Source organism: Fukomys damarensis, unplaced genomic scaffold (genome assembly GCF_012274545.1).
Source record: "Fukomys damarensis isolate Sample0158 unplaced genomic scaffold, DMR_v1.0_HiC HiC_scaffold_15, whole genome shotgun sequence".
Lineage (NCBI taxonomy): Eukaryota > Metazoa > Chordata > Mammalia > Rodentia > Bathyergidae > Fukomys > Fukomys damarensis.
The window spans coordinates 34,987,780-34,996,892 of NW_022900927.1; positions in this window are offsets into that span (position 1 = coordinate 34,987,780).

The window sequence follows — 9,113 nt, forward strand, 5'->3', positions numbered from 1 at the left end:
GTTTAATTTTGCTAATTTCCTCCTGTATAGCTAGTAAAATAGATATGTTCTCTGTGTTACATCAGTTTTGAGATTAAACTGTAATTGGCTCGCAGGAAACCAAAGCTATTTAGTTGTAAAAGGAAGTACCATAATTTACATGGTAAAATTTTATTTTCGGGGGTTCACTGAAAAATACTTTCCCATAGATTTAATAAATTAAGAATTGAAATTTTATTTCAATTCTTACAGTATATATAAAGCCAACTAACTGGTCTTTTCCTTTTTGCCACTGAAATTGGGATATAGAAGGTGCTTGATAAATACTTGTTGATTGAATGGTACAATTTGATCCGAATTCAATTTGAAAATAAAATGTACAAATTAAAACATTGGGCTTTGAAATAATTTACTATCTTTCTGTAATTTCATTTTCATAACTAAGCATTTTTAATTTTCAAATTTCCTATTTTAAAATTGATCCTTTCTCTAAATCCTCTTTCATTCACAAACCATAGATCTTCCATTCTAACTATTGCAATAAAATATGAGGTATCTGAGCATGACTTTGAAGGAGGATTCACTTGATTTAACATAGATTTGCATTAATAATAGCATCAGTTTTGCAAAAAGTTGCTGAAACTTAAATGAGTGTGGAAACAAAGTGTATGTTGTTAACGATGGTTTGTCTATGTAGTTTATAAAGCACACAGATCCATAATGATTCCATTAGGATCCTGTCTGGGGCTAGGGGTAAAAGTGGTAGCATGCTTGTCTAACATGCATGAGTCCCTAGGTTCAATCCCTAGCACTGAAAGAAAAAAGTCTGGAGAATGAGATAAGCCATACATTGAAATACCTTTATTTTCTAGATGCTAGATCCTAATGGTATGTCACAAGGCTCTCCGTGACCACGGGCATTACCATATATTAATTACACCACAAATAGCAGACATGGGAGATGAAACACATAAACGCACAAAGCTAAAATTGGTGTCTAAATCTAACCTTGTAGTTTGGTGTGTTGATTTAATCAAGGTACACTGAAACAGGAGAAATTTTTACAGTTTAGATGGTAAAAGAATAAAGGATGGTAGAATATAAAATGCCTTAAGACTGGTTGGTATGTAGATCGACATGAACTGATTCCATTTTCAATAATACTAATGTAATCTTAAGGTACATTAAGAAAAGTGCAGTGGTCTGAGACACTGTCAGAGAGTCCACTGTCTTTGAAATAGTCACCACGCATGAAATGTCAGGGCCAATTAGGATTCTGTATTTAAGAGCTGCATCTGCACGTCTGGGAAAGGCCAAAGAGGAATGAGCTGGGCATGCCTTTCAGCTGCCAAGAAATACCATTTTAATATACATTATTGTACACTGAAAGCATCATGAAGTTGAATTTAGTATCCTTTTTTTTGTTGTTGTTTTTTGGTGGTACCTGTACCGGGGATTGAACTCAGGTCGTTGTGCTTGCGAGGCAGGCAGCGGAACCACTGAGCTAAATCCCCAGCTTAGTACCCATTTTTAATAAATTTAAAATGTTAGCAAAAGGAAGTAGAACCAGTATTATAGTATAAACTTTGAAAGCTTTAGTATTTGTCTTCAAGTATCAAATACAAGAGCTATTAGTGAAAGGCAAGGTTCACTTGTTTTACAGAAGAGCAGAACAAGGGCCAATAGAAGATTTTAGTGCAGTATTAAATAATGAAGTGCAAGGTTCCGAGTTTAGTCCCTGGTACCAAAAAATAATTGGTGTTGTGTGTGTGTGTGTGTGGTGTCATTTTTGAGCTGGGAATTGAATCCTGGGCTTTACGCATGCTGGGCAAGGACTGCATCACTGAGCTACAAATACCTCCTGGCAGTTAAGATTTTGAAATTAGTAGCTTTTAAGGCATTAGATAGAACATAATTAAGACTGGCTGAACAGTTTTCTGTGCATAAGGTAAGGACTTTAGCTTTGATGATTTTAATTGAAAAAGTATTAAAGGGAGTGGGAAGATTAATGTAGTTCAGCAAGCCGAGTTGCCCTTAGTTGTGCACCATTTTATGTGCCACCAAGAAAAGAAAATATGATAAGCCATGAATTACAAGGTATATCTCTATCACATGAGTAACGTGTGCATTTTATAATTAGATGTGAACCTTGCGAGAGAAAAAAGCTAGCTAGGGAAGACATGGTAGCCGTCTAAATACAAGAACGTAGGGAGAAGGCATGTGTTAAAGTAAAAGATGGAAGTTGAGTGAGATAGGTTGTGATTTTGTAACTGTCCCACAGGGCTGGATGCTTCATGAAGTAAGGATTCTGCCTGTTAGTAAAAATTTCAGGCTGGGCGTGGTGACTCACGTGAGCCTGTAATCCCAGCACTCAGGAGGCTGAGGCAGGAGGATTGTGCTATGAGTTTGAGACCAGCCTGGACTGCATAGTGAGTTCCAGGTCAGTCTCAACTACATAGTGAGACCCTGTCTCAAAAAAAAAAAAATCAGCATAAACTGGATGACAGACTTAACATTGACAGGACTGCCTTTTAAAATAAGTTGGATTTGATAACTTCTAAGCTTCCATAGCTGTCCTTTTCTTGATCTGAATTTGGGGACTGATGTCATCAGGGAGTAAAAAGTTTATACTGAAAGCATATGCTGTTCCAAAGGCAATTTTTGGAGCCAGGGATTTAGCTCAGTCGTGCATGGCAAGTGCAAGATCCAGAGTTTGATCCCTGATACCAAAAAAACCCACAAAGCAAATGCAACTTTATTCAAGTTACCTAGCTTCCCCCCTGCCATATTAGTAGTAGGAAAAGGAAGCAATAAGCAAAATTCGTATATTCATATATGCGTGTATTTTAGCTCTTCGTTCCAAAGAATTTAAGTCAGTGAAGTAGCTTGAACATTACTGTGCATTCTCTGATACAGTAGCAATCATAGACTATTATTTCCTATTTAAAAAATAAATATTTTATCTGGTGTTTAAAAGGTTCAATTTGTATTGAGGTAATTACAGGGGAGTGATGGCAAACCTTTTAGAGCTTTCAATGATCAACAGCCAGCTGGTTGTATAGGTTGTAGAGGCACTGGTTGTATAGGTTCGCTGCTACTGCTATAAGGACTTAATAAAGTTATTTTCTAGATAATTCTCTAATATGGCTGAGAATCACCTAGGGAATATTTAATAATTTCCATTTTAGAGCCCAACTTCAAAAACTGTGATTTTCAAAGTGTAGGAAAAGGGAAGGAATGTGCAATTTAGCAAGGAAAAATCATTTGTGAAGTTACCGCATTAGATCAGTCACTGCCTACTGTACAAATACTAACTAGGATAAACTCATTTTGGTGAAATGGTTAAGTTAATCTCAGGATAGATCCTGGGTATCAGGGGCATTCATTTGTGTGTGTGGGGGGGTTATTTTGTTTTTTGCTGTAAGATCTATTTTTTTTAATACAGAAGCCATGTTACTACAATAGTATTAGCTCAGAAGGAAAGCTGAGTCCTAAGTGTAAAACCACAATGCTGCTTTACTTTGGTTATTTTCTGGGAATGTTCTTGCTGGATCTTAGATTGCCACTTCAGTTTTTATGCATAAAAGCTGCTGATAGCGACCACATACATTATCGATATGTTCATTAATTGGAAGTTTTAAAAATCCAATTATCCAGTTTTGTACATAGTATGAGACCAAGGTATTTTGCTGTCTTTTCTTATCACAACTCAGTCTCTTAGCTAATAAACTTCTGTAAGGCAAAGCTAGTTTTTCGTTTTTATAAAGTTTAGTTTGCATTTCCAAAGCCTGTAATAGGTATCTGCCATACCACAAATACAGTAAAATAATAATGGCTTCTATGTATGCTCAAAGTGTTAGTTCCTTCAAGCAATTGAGGCTACTAGGTGAGGAAAACAATTTTTCAGTATGAATCAAAGCTGGTGAAATGCTTAGCATAAGCATTTCATGAAATGTAATTTTTTTGTAATTTCTTTGTTTTTGGCCTAATTGACATTTTGATCACATAATTTGATTTTTAAAACTTAGGATAAAGGATTTTTCTTTTGGATCACGAGTGCATACTTTAGATAATTAAGTGCATTCTTCAGTGCAAACTTAAGGTAATTTTGATAACACAAGAGTTCTTAAGACATTTTAGAAGAAATGCCCCAAAGGGAAAGGATGCAGTGTCACAAATGTGTGAATTTGCTTAATTTTTTTTACTTGGGCCTCTTGATGGTCATTTACAACAACAACAACAAATACCTTTTAAACATTCTTCAAAATTATACATCTCAATCCAATACCTGAGAGAATGACATAGTTTCATATTCTTGTGTATAAAAATAAAAGATTTGGGACATTCAGAATGTCTAGAAGCTACCTCTTAAATCTGTTATATACTTAACATTTATTTTAAGATACTGTAATTTATAAGGATGCATGAAAAGTGTGCTGCTTCTGAGTTGTGAAATAGTTCTCTTCTTTTTTTAATTGAATTTATTGGTACATTCTAGGTAGACAGTACAGTTACATTCATTACTGGGATCCTGTACCTTCACATGACAGGCCTTGGTTCTCATTTTTTCCCCTTGTCCCCACCCTCTCTTCACCCCCTCCTCCCCTCCCCACCTTCAAACAGTTTAATTCCATTTTTACATTTTCTCATATTGTTTCCCTTTTCCCTTATTCCCCTTTCCCTATCCTCACTGTCCCTACAGCTTTGGTCCTTTTCTTTTTATTTCACATTGCTAATTGCCCTGTTAGGATCTTGAGTACTATTTTAGTTTTTCACACCAGAGAAACTATTCGGTATTTTCATATGTGATTTATTTATTTCACTTAGGAGTATATCCTCAAAATGTACCCATTTACCTATGAATGAATCTACTTTCTCATTCTTTATGGTTCTCTTCTTATGAAGACTCTTGTTTTAATTATTTGTCTCCAAATGATTAATACCTCACAATAATTACATGAAAATTATACTTGTTTTTTAAAGTGCAGGTTATGTTACTTTGTCAAAAAATTCATTTGTCTTTTTATCTAAAGTTGCATATTTTCCAGCTCATTCTAAATTTTGAATAGTTTACTTACAACACGCTATTTGGAACACAGGTTCTCTCAAATAAAGATAAGGCAAAATAATTTCCCTGCCTTTCTACATTTGCGATAACACTGATGGGCGAAAACAAAATCCATTGTCTTAGAAGTGTTTGCAGATTAGTATGTAAAAGAAAGGTACAGAGTTTCTGTTTAGAGAATGTTAAAGTGGGATATCCTTTCCAGTTCTGAATTACTTATTTAGCACTTTCAAATAAGGATAAAATCTTTGTTTCCTAAACTGTGGAAATAATACTGAAGAAACTGGAAGATTAGTAAAAGGCCTAGGAAGGATAATGGCTGTCTTCCTGCATCTAAAGCAGAGCCAGATGTAAAGTTTTAATACCAGTGATGGCAACCCTTTCAGAGCTTGCAACAATACAGTCCACAGTACAGCACAGATGCCACAGGTTCACCATCCTTGCTTTACACTTAAAATATTCAGTATCCTGTATTAAACCAGAGGGCAGAATAAGGATTTTCACATGGACATTATAGGAAAGGTAGATTTCACTGTACAGTAAGGTAGTACTTTAATTTTTTAAAAAGCCCCCCCAAAAGAGTTAATGGTCTTTCCATCACTGAAAGTGTGTAACCAAAGGCAAGAAAAATGTGTAAGAAATACTAGGTGATTTTTGCATTAGGATAGGGTTTTGTCCTAACCTTGTCCTGTAATGACATGTTTTATTAACATCTGGGTATTCCCTGAATACATCAACTTTGAATAGAGCTTTAGTTCCAACAAGCCACTAATAACCTAAATACTACATTTAATCTATCTCACAGAAGACAGTATTACTTATATTCTATGCATCTGAAAAAGCTATTTTCAACATAAATATGATTAAACAGGAGTACCAGATTTAGCCATTGGCTGCATAGTCCTCTAGTCTCTGTTTCATAGTTAGGTTTCATTGTAGGGACTTTGATCAATCCTTAACTATTCTTGAATACAAGTATACACATACAATTGAAATCCATTCATAAGTGTTTTTTGTATTATCGGCACTTCACTACTAAAATCAGAACAGGTGTCATAGAAGAAAAAAAATGTACCTTACAATCTTGGCCCTGATGTGTGTAGCCTTGAAAAACTTAATTTCTCTGAATTTTGTTCTTCTTGAGATGATTAAATTAGGTCATTTTAAATATATATATTAATATATATATTATATTTCTGCAGTTATATCTGCTGGATCAAAATGTTTCTATATGGTTTTCTTTTTTGGATCACATACTTATCTATCCTAGTTGCAAGTGTTTAACATGCAATTTCAATTTCCTCACCTGTGGGTTTTGTTTGTTTTTTTTCAGGGGGGAAGTCAGGGTCTCACTATGTAGTTGAGACTGACCTGGAACTCACTATGCAGACCAGGCTGCTCTGGAAACTCTCAGTGATCCTCTTGCATCAGCCTCCCTAGTGCTGAGATTACAGGCGTTCGCCACCACACCCAGCTCACCTGTGTATTTTAACTAAGCATTTAGTATTATTGAAAAACTTCATAACGTGTAAATATTTTGAGATAGTTTATAAGCACTTTCCCAATATGCTCTTAAATTTCCTTCTATTCCTAGGACACAAAAGCCTTATCCTAATTGTTCTCCAAATCTTTTAATAAAAATCTATATTTATACAAGATTAAATATTGTAATGTGTTTAAAGGTTTTTCTTTTAAGTAAAAGTTTATGAGCACGATTCTCCTGAAACGAATCTGCTGCAGACAGTAATACACATAAAGCAATTCTGGTTCTGAGATTACATTTTTGAATCTTTCTCTTGGTGGAACGCTATTCAGAGAAAGTACTTACAGCTGCCTCTGCCCTTTCACAGGAAATGGAAGATGTTAAATGACCTCAGAGATTAGCATTCCTGAGGTCCCCAGGGTTTGTGATTTCAGTTATTGATCAATTGTTTTCTAAACTGAGGAGCCCAGTCTTCCTTGGGAATGTGGTAAGGCAGCCTACTTTATGTAAAGCAGGTATAACAAACATTTGTAGTGTTTAAGGATTGATTTAAAACAAATTGCTTTAGGGCCGGGGAATTAGCTCAGAGGTTCTGGTGCCTGCCTTGCAAGCCCAAGGACCTGAGTTTGATCCCTGTTACCAAAAACAAAACAAAAAACCAATTTGATTTAATTTGTGAAGTCTTTGGATATGTTTAACTTTGAGTAAGAAAGAGCCCACATGGTGGTGCATGCCTGTAATCTCAGCATTCCAAAGGCTGAGGCAGGATTGCTGAGAGTTTCAGGCCACATACAATGAGTTTGAGGTCAGCCTGAACTATATAATGAGCACTTGTCAAGGAAACAAATAAAATAAAATAAGACAAGCTAATTTTAAAATAGGAAATACAGGAAAATGTTTAATAGAAGGCTGCATGGCACCAATTCAACTTGTTTGAGGATAGCTGTAAGGAAAAAGTGACTAATTGCAGAACATGAAAAACAGATTTAAAAGCTCTTGAGTTTAGATGGATAGAATGTTTTGATAGTGTACTTGACATTGTTTCTGATGTTTAAAGAATGTCTTCAGTTTTGAGAGGTTTGGTGCCTGGACACTTACAGCTTTAGAATCACTGAAGAAAATGAATCGTTTATTAGTGTTCTTACCTCCCCATGCTTGTTTTGGAAGCATTAATCTTATTTCTGCCTCAAGGATCAATCTCCCAGCATCACTGGGGTTTGTTACTTGCTCATCCCTCTCTCTTAGCTGAGGCTAGACTTCTTACAAAGAATGCTTACAAACTGCAAGAGGAGAAAAAATTCAAAGTGAAGATTGGTAATTTCAGGTTAACTTGTTTCAACTACTAAACTCATTTCCTTTCAGGTAATGCAATCTTATTTGTCTTTATGACAACAGAAAAGGAAGAAAATAATACGATTCTTAGTTTAAAAAAAGGAAATTGACTCAAACTTGACAGGTATTAACATAGTACTTTCCTGATTTGGAAGTTTTCCAAATCCTGCATCTTAACTTATTCAGAAAAACAGAGACTTCCTGTAATTAATCTTGATTTGTCCATTTCTTAAATATTTCTTAACCTTTCACATAAAAAGAATGTTCTACCTCAAAATAATTTTTTCAAAACTGCAGTGGAGGTATTTAATACCAGGTAAGTAACATCTTAAGTCCAGAAAAGATAATTCCATGATTCTATGTTTGATATTCATCAGGGGCATAGTTCAATTTAAAGACTATTCTTTTGGGTCTTGCAAACCAAAAGAAAGATATGTATATTTTGAAAACATGATTGTTGTGACTTTGTTCTTTAAAACATAAACTTCTCGAGGTTGGTTTTATGATAGAAGTGTGGTTTGGGAAAAGGTAATCATAACAACAATAAAAAGGAAAAGGGACTGTGAAGGTAGGCATTGGAAAGGTGGGGCGGAGGGAGCAAGAAGAATTGAGACACCAGAAAACAGCTCTAGCTAGAAACAGTACCTCTTCCAAAGTGTGTCTGCCTGCCGCTGTAGCCAACACAACGTTTCTGTAAAGCTCATTTTACAAATCCCAGGGCAGGCAGGGCAGGGGTTGACAAGACTCATACAGAACAACACAAAGGACTATATATTTCAAGAGGGGACGGCTTTTTTTTTTTTTTTTTTTTTTTTACAGGGTCTCGCTATGTAGTTGAGTCTGACCTGGAACTATGTAGCCCAGGTTAGTCTCGAACTCACAGCGATCCTCCTGCCTCACCCTTGAGTGCTGGGAGTACAGGAGTGCGCCACCACGCCCGGCGGGGACGGTCTTGATGGGGAAAGTAGTGTCCCTTTTCCTCTTTCCAAGCCGCAAGCCTCCACTTGTTTCTTCCGTCTTAGCCCCATTCTTGGGGGCAAATCAAGTTTGGGTCAACCCAGCCGCTGAGGTCCGCCGAGGCCGTAGGCAGCAAGTCTCAACTGTTACAGCTGCGGGGGTCTGCCTCTCGCCTGCAGCCTCCACAGCAAACTGAGCCCGACTCTCCTCCCCACTTCACCTCACTCCTGATGAGCACTCCGAGCCGGGTCGCGGGGTTGGGAGCAGCCGGCCGCGGCGTGGGCACTTGAGGGCGCA